The sequence below is a fragment of the Equus quagga genome, chromosome 3 (genome assembly GCF_021613505.1).
Source record: "Equus quagga isolate Etosha38 chromosome 3, UCLA_HA_Equagga_1.0, whole genome shotgun sequence".
Lineage (NCBI taxonomy): Eukaryota > Metazoa > Chordata > Mammalia > Perissodactyla > Equidae > Equus > Equus quagga.
In genome coordinates this window covers 60,657,141-60,673,489 of record NC_060269.1, presented here as the reverse complement: position 1 = coordinate 60,673,489, position 16,349 = coordinate 60,657,141, and positions in this window count along the sequence as shown.

Below are 16,349 nucleotides of genomic sequence, written 5' to 3'. Positions count from 1 at the left end.
GCTAATCTCATTCTCAATAGAGAAAAACTGAAAGCCATCACTCTAAGAACAGGAGTCAGACAAGATTGCCCACTTTCACCACTCTTACTTAACATAGTATTGGAAGTCCTAGCCAGAGCAATCAGGCAAGAAAAAGAAATAAAAGGGATCCAAATTGGAAAGGAAGAAATGAAACTGTCACTATTTGCAGATGACATGATTTTATATATGGAAAACCCTAAAGAATCCACATCAAACTTTTAGAAATAATAAATGAATACAGTAAAGTTGCAGGATACAAAATCAACATACGAAAATCAGTTGCATTTCTATACACTAACAAGGAAGTAGCAGAAATAGAAATTAAGACTACTATCCCATTTACAATTGCAACAAAATGAATAAAATACCTAGGAATAAATTTAACTAAAGGGGTGAAAGATCTATACCCTGAAACATTGTTGAAAGAAATTGAAGAAGACACAAAGAAATGGAAACATATTCCATGTTCTTGGATTGGAAGAATTAACATAGTTAAAATCTACAGATTCAATGAAATCCCTATTAAAGTTCCAACAACACTTTTCACAGAAATAGAACGAAGAATCAATAGACCCTGAATTGCCGAAGGAACTCTGAGAAAAAAGAACAAAGCTGGAGGTCTCACACTCTCTGATTTCAAAATAGACTACAAAGCAGTAGTAACTAAAACAGCATGGTACTGGCACAAAAACAGACACACAGATCAATGGAACAGAATCAAAAGCCCAGAAATAAACCCACACATCTATGGACAGCTAATTTTCGACAAGGGAGCCAAGAACATACAGTGGAGAAAGGAAAGTCTCTTAAATCAATCATGTGGGGAAAACCAGACAGCCACATGCAAAAGAATGAAAGTAGACCATTACCTTACACCCTACACAAAAATTAAAATGGATTAAAGACTTGAATGTAAGACCTGAAACCATGAAACTTCTAGAAGAAAACATAGGCAGTACACTCTTCAACATCAGTCTTAGCAGCCTATTTTCAAGTACCTTGTCTGACCGAGCAAGGGAAACAATGGAAAAAAATTTTAAAATGGGACTAAAAAAGCTTCTGCACAGCAAAGGAAACCATCACCAAAACGAACAGACAACATAACAATTGGGAGAAGGTATTTGCAAACCATGTATCTGATATAGGGTTAATATCCAAAATATATAAATAACTCATACACCTCGACAACAAAAAAACTAACAACCCAATTAATAAATTGGCAAAATATCTGAGCAGATATTTCTCCAAAGAAGATATACAGACAGCCAACAGGCACATGAAAAGAAGTTCAAAATCATTAGCTATCAGGGAAATGCAGATCAAAACTACAATGAGATATCACCTCACTCCCATCAGAATGGCTATAATTAACAAGACAGGAAACAAGTGTTGGAAAGGATGTGGAGAGAAGGGAACCCTCATACACTGTTAATGGGAGTGCAAACTGATGCAGCCACTATGCAAAACAGTATGGAGAGTCCTCAGAAAATTAAGAATAGATCTACCAGGGGCCAGCCCCGTGGCCAAGTGGTCAAGTTCATGTACTCTGCTTCAGTGGCCCAAGGTTTCGCTGGTTTGGATCCTGGGCGTGTAGATGGCACTGCTCATCAGGCCATGCTGAGGTGGCATCCCACATGCGACAACTAGAAGGACCCACAACTAAAATATACAACTATGTACTGGGGGGATTTGGCGAGAAAAAGCAGGGAAAAAAAAAAAAGATTAGCACCAGTTGTTAGCTCAGGTGACACTCTTTAAAAAAAAAAAAGAATAGATCTACCATATGTAATTTTTTTTTTTAAATTTGCTAGTAAATGACTCAATGTGTTAATAATGGTTACTAGAAGTAAAAATGCCTCATAAAAGTCAGAATTTCCTGAGGACTATTCAGTAATTTTTGTAACTGCTGGGTATTTATACAAAGAACATGAAAACACTAATGTGTAAAGATACATTCACCCCTATGTTCACTGCAGCATTATTCACAATACCCAAGACTTGGAAGCAACCTAAGTGCACATCAAGGGACGAATGGATAAAGAAGATGTGGTATCTATACACAATGGACTACTACTCAGCCGTAAAAAAAGGATGAAATCTGGCCATTTGTGACAACATGGATAGACCTTGAGGTTATTATGCTGAGTGAAATAACTCAGAGGGAGAGAGTCAAATCCCATATGATCTCACTCATAAGTAGAAGACAAAAACAACAGCAAGCAATCACATAGAGACAGAGATTGGATTGGTGGTTACCAGAGGGGAGGTGGGTAGGGAGGAGGAAGAAAAGGACGATTAGGCGCATGCGTGTGGTGATAGATGGCAATTAGTCTTTAGGTGGGGAACATGATGTAATCTATGCAGAAATCAAAATATAGTGATGTACACCTGAAATTTACATAATGTTATAAACCAATGTTATCGCAATAAAAAAAATAAAATAAAATCCAGATACTTCACAGAGGTGGCAACAAGAGGCCAGAGAAATCATTTGACTGGTGAAAGTCAGAAAAAGAGTGGAAGAGACAGGATTTGAAACCAGGAACTTCTCAACCCAGGTTAGGTTATGCAGTCTCTTAGTTTCCTTATCTTTAAATGAGTTGATATTAGTATCTACTCCATTGATACTCTTGAGGAGTTTGAAGGGTTGAGTGATAAGTAATGAATACACACAAAGCCCTTAGAACAGTGCCTGCCACTTAACCAATGCTAAATAAGTAGAAGCTGTTTATTTATTTTTTTATTATTATATTCCTGAGTCTATGGGTGCATTCACCTGTGCTGAAAACTGGTCTTTATTTATTTTTTTAAATTTGCTAGTAAATAACTCAATGTGTTAATAACGGATACTAGAAGTAAAAATGCCTCATAAAAGTCAGAATTTCCTGAGGACTATTCAGTAATTTTTGTAAAAGCTTGATTAACATGCAGTTCTTTGCAAGTACGAAATCTCCTGGGGGGCACATTTAGATTTTGAGAATTTTACAACTTGATCAAAAAAGCTTTATCACTGATGGAATATCAGTTTTGCCTTGAATTGGTGATGGAATTTATGCTGTTTTTGCTTTTCATTGCAAATTACCATGAATTTAATTTCCTCATTAGCAATTTAGCGTATTGTGTTTAGTTGTCCTTAGAGAGAGAGTAATGCATATTTGTAAAACATTCTTATAACACTCTTTTAACTGGATTTTAGAATTTGTGTGAACTGCGATTTAAATGTACTCTTATCTCTACCGATTTCTAAAACAGATGCCTATAATTACTCCAAAAAAAATAAAGTTTAGAAAGATTAATATGAAAAAAAAAAAACAATTTGTGGATTATAAGGAAAAAAAGGTGTCTGTCCCCTGTCCTGGTGAGCACTGCCATCATAACAACCCTGGTGACACTGACTCCTATTCATCCTTCAGAACCCACTTCTCTTGGGAAGCCTCGTTTGGTCCATATTCCCCCAACTGCCTTGTCTCAGGAATGGTGTCCAATGGCAGAGAGACTCTTCTGCCAAGCATTAAACGGAAGCAGAGGACTTGGGACATCATCCTGGCCACCTCCCAGTGACAGGAACTGTGATTTCTAAACCTGTCCCAAAAGACAGACATCTCTCTCCTTTTCTTCAGACTTTCCAAGGAAGATTGACAAATGCCTATTGCAGGGCCTAACAACCTCCTCAGTTATGCCCAGCTCACTGGAAACGACAGCCTGATACCTAGCCCTGCCCACCCACCCCAAACACCTGCCAGGGTCTCCCCAGCTGGCCCTGCCCCACTGCCCCCAACTCCTGAGCAGAGTGTCACTGGAACCAGGCCTGCAGCCCCTCTAGCCGCCCTACACTCACTTCAAGCACCTGTAGGGAGAGGGCAGAGGGGAGGGGAGGGAGGCAGGACTGTGAACAAGGGGTCAGACCTGCGTCCTGAGTGTTATCATGAAGGGGACAGAAGTGGGGCAGAGCAGATAAGCTGGACTTCCCTGGTGCCATTACATATCAGGCCTCCCTACCAAGCTCTGTGTTCTTCAACCCAGGGACTTTGGCACAACAGCCACGATAGCCTCATTATGCCAGCACCTGAGTTTAGTTGAGCAGTAACCATACCAAGTTCTTTTGCACCTGATATCTCATTGACTCCTTGCAACAACCCAATAAAGTGGACCATTATTATCTCTACCCTTCACAGAAGGCACAGAGGGATAACTTGTCCAGTCACCCAGCTAAGATGTGTGTGTCTACTTGAGAGCCTGACCTCTTCACTCCAATGCTATGGCACTTCTTCACCTCGAATCTCAGAGCCACAGGTCACAAATACAAACTCATTGTCTTTCCACACATTTGGCCATTGAGCTCTCAACCCGGGGCTTCAACCTCCACCCCTAGGAACACCATCCCCAAGGCTTTGGGACAGAGCCCATCTCCTGTCCTGTTGCAGAGCCGAGGCCAGATGGGAGAGGATGACGGCTCTCCTGGACCCCTCACCCACGGAGTTGTCCTGCTGCCCCAGCCCCTGCTCATCCCTGGAGCAGACCCACAGGTCCAGGTCAATGGTGATGATTGTTGCTTGCATCTAAGCTGCATTCTGCACACTCCAGTCCTCACCTACATTGTCTCTTTTCCTTTTCAGGAGACACCTGACTGAGTCTTCTCCGAAGAGAAAAGTGAGTATCTCGTCCCACCTCCCCAACTGCAGCTCCCGGGTGCCATGGCAGCCAGACACACAGCTGCCTTTTTGTTCATAATAAAGTGAAAGGAATTTTGAGTTTCTAGGCAACCTGACAAGAGTGTGGGAAGGAGAAAAGGAAAGAGCAGGTGGAGAGTCTGGGACGGCGAGGGACAGCATGGCAGTTGGTACCATGTGCAAGGGGGCTGCCACCACAAAATTCTCTCGTGAGGTGGCCACAGAACCCCAGGACAATAACTCCCGATGTTGCATTTAAATGTGTCTGCTGTGTTGTCCTGAGAGGCGAACGTCCCCTCCCTGTTATCCTGGCCTTCAGTAAAAGTCGGCCTAACACAAAAGTGGGGCATCCTTGGTGCTTTGGCATGTGAAGGACAAGGAAGGGTGTCCAGCAGAAGAGGGTGGCAGACAAGTAAGATGGAATAGCAGCTCAGAGAGGAGGGCAGGAGGGTAGGATGATAGAGAATTCAGAGGAAAAACAGGGAGAACCTAGTTGGACTGATGGCAACAGAAGCCCCAGGACTCTCCCCACATCGTCTCCCATCCCCAGAAATCCTATTGAGGATTCTCCCGGGGAGCTCCTTCCAGTATCGGAGCCAGGGGATTAGCCATATGCCAAAAGCCTCAAGGACTTGTGTTGTAGGGACAAAGTTAAAGAAGATGTCTTACTAGCCCCATTTTACAGATGAGGAAACTGAGGCTTCTGCCCACTTGCTCCCTCTGCTCAACCACAAACCCCTCCCTTTACTTCTCTAAAACCAAGGAGATGAACTCTGGGTCTCTCCTCACCCTGCTTCAATTCAGCTACTCCACCGTCCTGCTCCCTGCCTGTGCCCACCTCCACCGACCCGCCATTTGTCCCCTCACTGCTCTGGGAGAAGACCCTCTGTCAGTCATTCCTTGAGAGTAGAGACCACCCCTCCCTCTCAATCACTTGAGTAAATCCTGCCCAGATCTATGTCCTTAGCTCTTTTTTTTATTATTATTAACTATGGTGAAATACACTTAACATAAAATTTATCATCTTAACCATGTTTAAGTGTGAAGGTCAGCGACACTAAGTACATTCACGTTATTGCACAACCGTCACCACCATCCATCTCCAGAGTATTTTCACCTTCCCAAACTGAAACTCTGTAACTATTAAACAATTCCTCATTCTCTCCTACCCACAACATCTGGCAACCATCATTCTACTCCCTGTCTCTATGAATCTAACTACTCTAAGGACCTCATATAAGTGGAATCATACAGTATTTGTCTTTTGTGACTGGCTTATTTCACTTAGCATAATGTCCTCAAGGATCATCTATGTTGTTGCATCTATCAGAATTTCCTTCCTTTTTAAGGCTGAACAAATACTCCATTGTTTGGATGGACCACATTTTGTTTATCCAATTATCTGTTGATGGCCACTTGGGTTGCTTCCACCTTTAGGCTATTGTGAATAACACTGCTGTGAAATGGGTGTACAAATATTTCTTCAAGACCCTGTCTTCAGTTCTTTTGGCTATATATCCAAAAGTGGTATTGCTCGATCAAATGGCAATTCTATGTTTAGTTTTTTGATGAAAAACTGTTTTCCATAGTGACTACCACATTTTACATTCCCACCAGCAGTGCACAAGAGTTCACACTTCTCCACATCCTCACCAACACTTGTTATTTTCTGTTTCCCCAGCTCTTTTTAACTCACTGTAGCTCCCAATCTCTCTCTGCTTATGCCAGGGAACGGGTGCTCTGATGTTTTGCATCACATAAAATAAAATCCACATGACTTCACACTTTCTAGCCCGGAGCTTCTTGGAGGTTACTTCGACCTGCCTGTGGGTGGGTCAGGGAACCTGTCCTGATGGCCACCAACCCTGGGCCTCAACTCTGCAAAGGTCTAGCTGTGAGCTGAGGGCTATTAAGAGGTCTTCAACTCTACAGATGATTGGCTAAAAAGACTCTCTGCTCATTGGCAGAAGGTGGATTTTTCACAGAGATATTCATAAGCTTACTCTGGAAAAGACAGTCCCAAAGAACCCCACACACATAAAAAGGCCGCTTCTGTAAGAATCAGGATTTTAGGGTTAAAGGAACTTCAGAAGATAGTCTGTTCCTGTCCTGCCTCCAAAACTGCATGACAGAAGGACATCTGCCCTCTTCTTAGAAATCTCAAGGGAAAGAAAAGAACTTTCTGTGTATTTCTTGAATTATAATGCTATGTTGTGCTAAGTGAAATAAGTCAGACAGAGAAAGACAAATACCACATGATTTCACTTATATATGGAATCTAAAAAAACAAACAAACAAATCAAAACAAAACAAAATAACAAAGCTCATAGGTACAGAGAACAGATTGGTGGGTGTAGGGTGGGGGTGGGGTTGGGGGTAAAATGGGCGAAGGGGGTCAAAAGGTACAAATTTCCAGTTATAAATAAGTCATGGGGGTGTAATGTACAGCATGGTGGCTATAGTTAATAATACTGTATTCCACATTTGAAAGTTGCTAAGACAGTAAATCTTAACAGTTCTCATCACAAGAAAAAAAGATTTGTAATTATGTATGTTGACAGATGGGAACTAGACTTCTGTGATGATCATTTCTCAGTGCACACAAACATCAAATCATTATGTTCTACACCTGAAACTCACATAACATTGCCTGTCAGTTATACCTCAATTAAAAAAAAGAAAGATAAGTAAAAAAAGTTACATTGCTACAGTTTGAATGTTGTCCCCCTCCAAAATTCATATATTGGATCCTAACCCCCAAAGTGATGGTATTTGGAGATGGGCCCTTTGGGAGGTGATGAATGGGATTGCTGTCCTCATAAAGGAGACCTCACAGAACTTCTTAGGCCCTTCTGCCGTGTGAGGCCACAGCGACAAGGCTGTCTGTGAGGAAGCAGGTCTTCACCAGCCACCGAGTCTGCAGGCACTGCGATCTTGGACTTCCCACTTCCAGAGCTGTGAGATATAAACGTCTGTTGTTAAGTCCACCCAGTGCACGGTATTTGGTTATAGCTGCCCAAAGGCACTGAGACATATAGCACTAAAAAAAAGCAGGGGAGAGGGGAGGCTAGGGAAGGTAAGCCACATTGGTTGAACAGTTACTCTGTGCAATCACCATGCTCTGTGTTTTATATGTCTTATATTACAGAACTCTCACAATCCTGAGAGATAAATAATATTATTGAAACCATTTCATAGGAAGCTAAGGCTTACAGTGGCTTAGCCGTTTTCCCATTAATGATGATGGTGCAAACCCAGACATGTCAGTCTCCAAAACCCATGCTTCATCCAAACAGCCAGCTGCTGCCGCCCAGTGCCATCAGTGCTGTTTCCTGGCCTCTTGGCTGTGGTGAAGCAGAGGGGAGGGGTGGTGGGCGCTGACGCTTCAGACCCTGGGCCTCTGCTGCGCAGGCTCAGGGCTGGACTTTCACTTTCCTGCAGAGGTGAGCAGCTTCTGGAGGTCTGACCACCACTCAGCAGAGACTTACTTGAAAACAGGGGAGTGTTTATCTGTATATTATGAGCAGACGGTGGCAGAATGCCTGGCACCCTATCAGCTACCATCTACTGCCTCAGGAAGCCAAATCAAGGTCAGAGCCAGCTTGATATGCACAAATTCCATGCAAAGGGAATTTAGGATTTTTTAATGCATTTTTTATTGTCGTAAAACACACATAATGTAAGATGTACCATCTTAACCATTTTTAAGTACACATTCAGTGGCACTAAGTACATTCACATTGTTGTGCAACCATCACCACCATCCATCTCCAGAACTTTTTCATCTTCCCACACTGAAACTCCGTCCCTATTAAACAACAAACTCTCCATTCCGTCTTCCCCCTCACCGGCCTCTGGCAACCACCATTCTGCTTTCGGTCTCCATGAATTCAACTCGTCTAGGAACCTCATGTAAGTGGAATCATAGAGCACTTGTCCTTTGTGGTTGGCTTATTCCATTTAGCATAATGTCTTCAAGGTTGAATTTAGGGATTCTAAGAATCCCCTGCCCAAATTGCTGTGGCCTGGAGAGTCACTCATCTCTGCCGAGGGATCTGATGCCAACTGGCCTGCACCAGCTAAGCACCAACAAACCCACACTGGCCTCTGTCCCCATGGACCACCCTCCAATAAAGCCATGGCATGGGAAGAGCCCTCTTCTTCATTTCTACACACTCCTAGACCTTGCTAAAGTCCCCAAAATGTCCAGATTACTTTTCACTAACTTGTTTTGGGGGAGGCTTTCCAGTGAGAGCTGCCCAGGCCCCTTAATCTCATTGGGATTAAACATCCCCAAGCACACCCCCGGGGTGGTTCCCTCAGGGAAGGCACCCTGAATCACCAACTGCCTCTTGGGTCTGGGGGCCCTGAGGAGCTTCTGCCATAAAGCTGGGCACTTGCTGGTCTGATTCCAGTCTTCTGCTCACTTACTCCATCCACCCAACTACAGCCTCTCCTGTTACTTCTCCAGAATGAAGATGATCTACAGGTCCCTCCCCACCCTGCTTCTCTCCAGCTGCTCCACTGTCCCGCTCCCTGCCTGTGCCCCCATGCACCAACCTGCCATTTGTCCCCTCAATGCTCTAAGAGGAGACCTTCTGTCAGTCACTCCTTGAGGCTCGAGGCCACCTGGCCGTCCCAACCACCTCCTGGCTGCCCCAGACTGCCCAGAGCAGCTCCACCCTGGCCTCCTGAGAACACGCATGGCCACGGATTGCATCAGGCACACCTTTAGACTGCAAGTGCCACATGGGCAAGGACTCTGCTATTTGTCTTGGCTACACCTTTTTCATTAATTCCCTGCTGCCCTCGTTTAGGGCCCCATAAAACTACAGGATTAGAAAGAAAGAAATAACCAATTGGCCGTTGGTGATCCCTTTTCAGGGGAGAGGTTGGGTCCTACTTTCCAAGTTCAGGAGTGAAAATATCACCTTTCACCTAAATAAGGAGAGGAACCCAAGAGGTCTTGTAAAGAAGCTTGACAGGCTCCCCTCAGAGCCCTGTATCGTCTGCTTCCAGAAGGACTCCCTCCCCAGTTGAAGTCGCCTTCAGGTCCCCTCTACAGCTCCCCCCTCATCCTGTCTCCCACCCCATCTCCCGCCGTCTGACTCCCGGCTGCCTTGTTACTTGTAACCATCCCGAGCCGTCCCCTAGCCCCACCGTAATCCTTCACCCCATCCCCATCTTCCTTCCCAGAATCCCAGATCAGTGAAGTCCTTCTCCAAAACCCTTTACCTGCTTTCCCAAGAAATCTCCACTATGGGGCCTCTCTCACTGTATTTGTAAATGAAGGAGAATAAAACTAAGGGACCTTCCCCACAAGCAGCCCCCTTACCTCCTTCCAAGCATCACGTGGCAGGCTGGACCATTCCCCTGCTGCCACCAGGAGCAGGCCTACTCCAGGAGAGGCAGGGCCAGCCTGCTCTTCCATTCCCAGAGAGCCTTTCTGACCTTCCTTGCCTGCTGTCAGTTATCCTAGTCTCCTCTAGGATAAAAGACCCAGGGAACAAAACCTTCATCTCCAATCTCTGTGCTGGGTAGAAGCCTCACGTCCTGAACAATCTTCCCAGCTCCATGTTTTAGGAGCCCCCTGCCTTTTCATCTTCCTCTCAGGCCCATTGTTAGAAAGTGAAAGAACCCCGTTTTCACAGACGTTCAGTGCCACTGCGGGAGGCATCTTTTGCTCCCCCTCCTCATCACCCATGCCCACTCTATTCCCCTGACTAAAAAACTTGTCCTTAGACCAGGTCTCTTGCAGAGCATTTCCTCTCTGTTCCAAGATACCTCCATCGCTGGGGACATGGTCGCCTCCCACCTGGGCTGGGACATCAACCTCCCAATGGCTCTCCCCACCCCACCTCACTGCTGCCAGCATAACCTCAGCAAGGCAACACCAGAATCCTCCATGGCCTCCTTTCTCGAAAACGCTAAATGATCCCCCATCTTCTATAGAATAAAGCACTCGAAGCCCTGAGCACGCCGACCCCAGCCTCTCCTTCCAGAATCGCCTCCCATGACCCCAGTCTAACTACCTCGCACTACAGCCACGTGCACCTACTCATCCTTTGTAGAAGGTGTGTGGTCTCTTTCCTTCTTTCAGGGGAATGTGGAATTAACTAAGGGAGAATTTCACTATTAAAGAAGGAAGCTATGATACTGTGTCTGATGGCAGTGGGAATGATCCAGAAGGAAAGAAGGGATGAGTCAAAGGAGAGAGAGAAGGACTGTGGAGCCATGTCCTTGAGCATCAGAAGGAATGGGGTCTAGCCTACAAGGAGAGGAAGGTGTGGCCTTACAGAAGAGCAAGGACGGTGCAGCCATGCTCGGGTGGGAAGGAGGGGCAGGCAGGCCCAGAGAGAGGGAGGTGGGTGAGGCAGGGTGGCTTCTGTTTTCCCAATGAGACAAGAAGCTGAGAGAGAGGAAGAGGAGGAGGTGCAGGAGGTCTGGGGAGAGAAAAGGAATGAAATATAGGATGATACCAACTGCAAAAATATACCTCTACATATGTGTAGCTCTGTTTGTTTGTCTATCTAAGTATCTGTCCACATACCAACCCACCTCTCGCTCCCCAGGTCTAGAGAGAAAGGCATCAGAAGGTAAGGCAAGGCCTTATCTGAACAGCAGTTTTACAGCTGGCTCCTGTTCTCTTCTTGGTATATGTTTATATTTTCCAAAATGTATCCAGTGAGCATGAATTAATTTCATAATTAAAATAGAATTTTTCATAATAAAAATAAAATGAATTACAGGCTGGTGTCTGAAATAGAACAAAATGGTCCCTTTACAGGACAGGTTCGGAGAGTCTGAAACCAGAGTTGGCCTTGAAGGGAAAAGGTAGATTCTGACCCAAATATGAACAGAAGGGTTTGCCTCCTCCATGGGGAAAGAGATTAAGTAGCTACAACCTCTTTCTCCCCACCACCGCCCTCTCTCTCACACACACACTCACCAGGAGACATGGGGCCAGGGAGAAGACAGGCTATAATGCCCTGCTCATCCCACCACCTGGGGTCCTGCCTGTGCTCATGGGAATCCCATGTCCCCGGATCTCCAAGACCAGCCCATGTCTCACAGTCTGTCCAGCTGACACCGGAAGGGCCCTGAAATTGTCTGCGAGTGTGGTCTCCGCACTTGTATGCTTCTCGGGAAGTCAAGAGGTCACAAAATCTAGAAAATTGTGGCTTTGGGAAGAAAGATGACAGGATATTGTTGAAATAAAGCTGAGTTGGCTGAGCAGAGAGGAAATAAAAACCAAGAATGAATCTCAAATTTTGCCCCTGGCTGCAGAGAGAGGACAGTCCTGGGACTTCGAGGTTGTTGCCATCTGGTCCCTCCATGTACACTGCCATAAATGTCATGAAGATACATGACAGAAGGCCACTCTCTCCAAGCTGGGCTAACGTTCTGAGCCCTGGTTGCCTTACAGACCAAAAAGAATGGATTAAAACTAAGAAAGGATCACACTAAAAGCATAGGCAACAAAAGAAAAAAATAGATAAATGGGACTACATGGAACTTAAAACTTGTGTGCATGCAAGGACACAAGCAAAAGTGTGAAAAAACATCCTACAGAATGGGAGAAAGTACTTGCAAATCTTATATCAGATAAGGGGTTAGTATCCAGAATATATCAAGAATTCTTACAATTTAACAAGAGCAACAACAAAACAAATAACCCCATTAAAAATGGGCAAAGGATTTGAGTAGACATTTCTCCAGAGACACACAAAGGGCCAATAAGCACCTGAAAAGATGCTCAATATCTCTAATCATTAGGGAAAGGCAAATCAAAACTAGGAAAGGGAAAATAAATTTAGGCTAAACAGCTCAAGGGAAGATGTGGACAGATCCCTGCAATTCTGCAGCAGTTTTCCCCGGAAGAGGGAGGCACCTGTTTTACTGGGGGAGCTTGAAGCACAAGATCAGATACTCCTCTTAGAGCGGAAGCTGGAGATGATGTGCAAGTTCTCATAGGAGGCTGAACTGGGTGACTTGGAGGCCACCCCCAGGGTTTTCACTCTGACTAATTCCCTTGTTGTGCCTGAAAACCAAGCGCACATAGGAGTGAGAGGAAAGGTAAATTCAAGACAGATACGTGGAAAAGGCTCAAGGGGGATTTGTGTCCACCCAGCTTTCTGCCCACCTGTGGGAGTTCCCAGCCACCTCCAGCACGGGCAAAGCAGGCAGAGCAGGTGCGTGTTGCTGCCCCTGGGCAGAGAGCGCCATGAAGCACACTCAACAAAGACCAGTTCTGGAGCCCAGAGAGGGACGGGGGCTTGTTCAAGGTTTCCAAGCAGTTCAGAGGCAGAGCCTCGCCCGGGTCTGCGATTCCACCGCGCTGCGTCTGCGCACCACCCCCAGCCATCGTCAGCCTGACACCAACAATCCCGAGAGGCTGCCATCTTTTTCAAGAAGCAGCGCCAAGATTTTGGCAACTTCTTCATGACTAATTTAAGCAACTCTCCCTCCTTTGACTCTCCTCACCTCTCTGTGTCAGTCGCCATCCTTATTTCTCTATTACCAAAACACAGATTTCCTGCTCGGCCCCAGCCTCCCTGTCTCTTGTGACTGTGGCAGGCATTCTCTTTACTCTACAAATTTGCTGCCTCCTCCTTAGAATTTGTGTTCTTTCCCACCACGGCCCACGAACCTCACGGAGCAAGTGGGCCAGTGTTTAAGTCTCCAGAACTTAAAGATGTCTCCCATCAAGCAAGACGGTACCTGTTCTTTTCCCCTGAGGTAGTCTAAACACGCATCTTAAGAAAAAGACATTTATTGCCAGGACAATTAGAGATAAGGAAAGATCATCTGTCTGCCCAAATGGTTTGGGCTAGGCCTGAGTTGCAACGTTGTCAGAGTGATTTTAGCACAGACTCTGCTAGACATTAGGCTCTCACAAACTCGAGATAAGGCCCTCGTTTTTATAGGGCCTGGGGGAGTAGGAGGGAGACAGGGAGTTGCATGATAGTTGCCACTGTAGATAAGGAGAATATATATTTTGTTTAACCAAACCTGTCCTTTGGCTAGAAACTCCAATGAAGTAGCATCCATCAAACCCTTTTCTGAGTTACACGAATACCTGATTCCCCGATAAGGAAAAGTGTAAGTCAACACTGCTCTGTTGTAATTGGGTGTTACCTGCCCAGATACCGGACTTTTTATCTCCAGATCCTTTTGCAGGCTCCCTTCAGCTTTATCTGCCTTATAGGTGTGACCAAATTGTCGTGTGTGTGTGTGTGTGTGTGTGTGTGTATGTCTGTGTATGTGTTGGTTTCCAGGATTTATTCATGAATATGTCTCAAAGAAATGCCACAGAGAAACAGTGACTTGGAATCCAAAGGAGATAAAAAGGGAGGTGGCAGGAAAATGATGGATCTACTTAATAATCATACCTAAGCCGCCTCAAGTTGTCTACTCCGTGGAGACCTCTTCTGCTATCCATCACCCAGAACATGGCGAAGCCCAAACCCAGGGCTGCCCTGATAAGAGGCCAATGCTGTGGTAAATCATCCCACACCTCTGGACTCAGTTTCTCCATCTCTGAAAGGGAAAATTATATCTACCACCACGTATCCATCATGAGGATAAATGAGCTGCATTACGCCAAGTGATCTTAAAACAGGAAGGCTGAGGGATTATATAAAGATTTACAAAGAATTATGTCCAAATGATCATTATTTATGATGTGCTTCACAGAGGTAATAGATGATATGTGGAGGGGACCCCAGAGAGAACCTACTTTCAGTGCCTCATTTTCCAGGTGAAAAAAAAAAAAATGAGGAACCCCTCCACCTTCCTCAGCTGGTCAGGTCAGTACCCAGGGAAGTCAAGTTCATGCTGCAAGTTGCTGGTAACTCTGAGTCCACCCTTCTAGCCCTAACAAGTGTTACTAAGAATTTTCAGCATTGCAGAGAAGTGGCTATGATAAAATGTGAAGCCACATAGCAGAATACAAAATAGTACACATCCTATGACTACGTGCATTCTGCGTGCCCTATGTGTGCCTGGGAAAAGCAGTATTTCAAAATGAATGGGGGCTGGCCCAGAGGCGTAGTAGTTAAGTTCACGCACTTTGCTTTGGCGGCCCCAGGTTCATGGGTTCGGATCCCAGGCATGGACCTACACACCACTCATCAGGCCATGCTGTGGTGGCATCCCACATACAAAATAGAGGAAGATTGGCACAGACGTTAGCTCACGGACAATCTTCCTCAAGCAAAAAGAGGAAGATTGGCAACAGATATTAGCTTGGGGCCAATCCTCCTCACCAGAAAAAAAAATGAAAATGAAAATAGTTGTGTTTGGGAGTGAGTTTTAGTTTAAAATTTGGTCTGTGATGTTACTGCTTTGTTACTGGTCTATTAACGAATTATTACATACATTCTCTTTGTAAAAGTTTTTTTTTTTTTTTGCCAAGCCATACAGAGCTGTATAAAAGGTAAAAAGTAAAAGTGCCTCCCCACTTCCTCCTGAATCTCCTAATCTCATTCTCCCAGAGAAACTAACTAAATTTGCAGCATCTTTCCAGACCTTTCTTAGATATAGATATGAATCTAAATGTTTGTGTTTGTGCTTTTTTAATTAGTAGGGGGAGCCCTCAGGTATCACTATTCAACACTCAGGAACAAGTCATTCTGTGACAACAAGCCATTGAAGCTGGGAGGATGCACTCTCCACCAAGTGACCAGGAAAATGTGAGTTGTGGAGCAGGGTGAGAACAGAGTTCATTCACCTCCCCAAGGGGAGACTTTACTCCCAGAAAAGTACTGACTCATCCTGGCTCCTCGTGGTCCAGCTCCTTCCCCTTCATCCGAGAGCAGCCCAGTGCCTTGGCCTGTGGACTCAGTCACCACCAGCTTAGTCAGAGGCCAGCTTGCTGGAGGGAGGCTCTCAGACGTCAGAGAGCCAGTGATCGCAAATGACTGGAGAAAAACAAATCATAAAACAAGCATTATGGGGATGGTAGGTGGAGCAGGCAGGCGTTATGTCCAACATGTTATGTTATGTGTATGGATAATATTCCTGAGAAGTTCACCATCCTTCATGAGCCACTTCAAACACAATCTTCGTATAATGCTCATTTATTCCTAACTCTGTGTTCTCATAATGTACTAATCCAAATTCTGGAACAGGGTACTTTCATGATGTGGTGCCCCAAGCACCAGCCCCCGAGTATAAGGATCCCCCCATTTACACACCATCCCCATCAACACACACCCCCATTCGCTGAACCCAAAACCCTTGCAACAGGCTCTCCATCACTCGAGTTGCCAGATTTTAGCAAACAAAAACAAAGGATACCCAGTTAAATTTGAATTAAACAACAAATCATATTTTTAGTCCAAGTATAGCCCAACTATTGTATGGGATGTTTATCTGAAGTTCAAATTTAACCGGGTATCCTGAGTTTTATCTGGCAACTCTATCCAATGCTATCCTCTCCACTGGCCAGATTATTTGATAATTCTGTCTGATAATTTTATTTGTTCAAAAAGCATAGTCTAAAGAATGGGTGGCACCAACTCAGACAGGGAAGCTTCCTTAGGCATATTTGCTACAAATGACAAATAATCTGTTTTTTCTTTCTCCCCAAAGCCCCTCAGTACGCAGTGTATATTCTAGCTGTAGGTCCTTCCACTTGTGCTATGGGGGACGCCA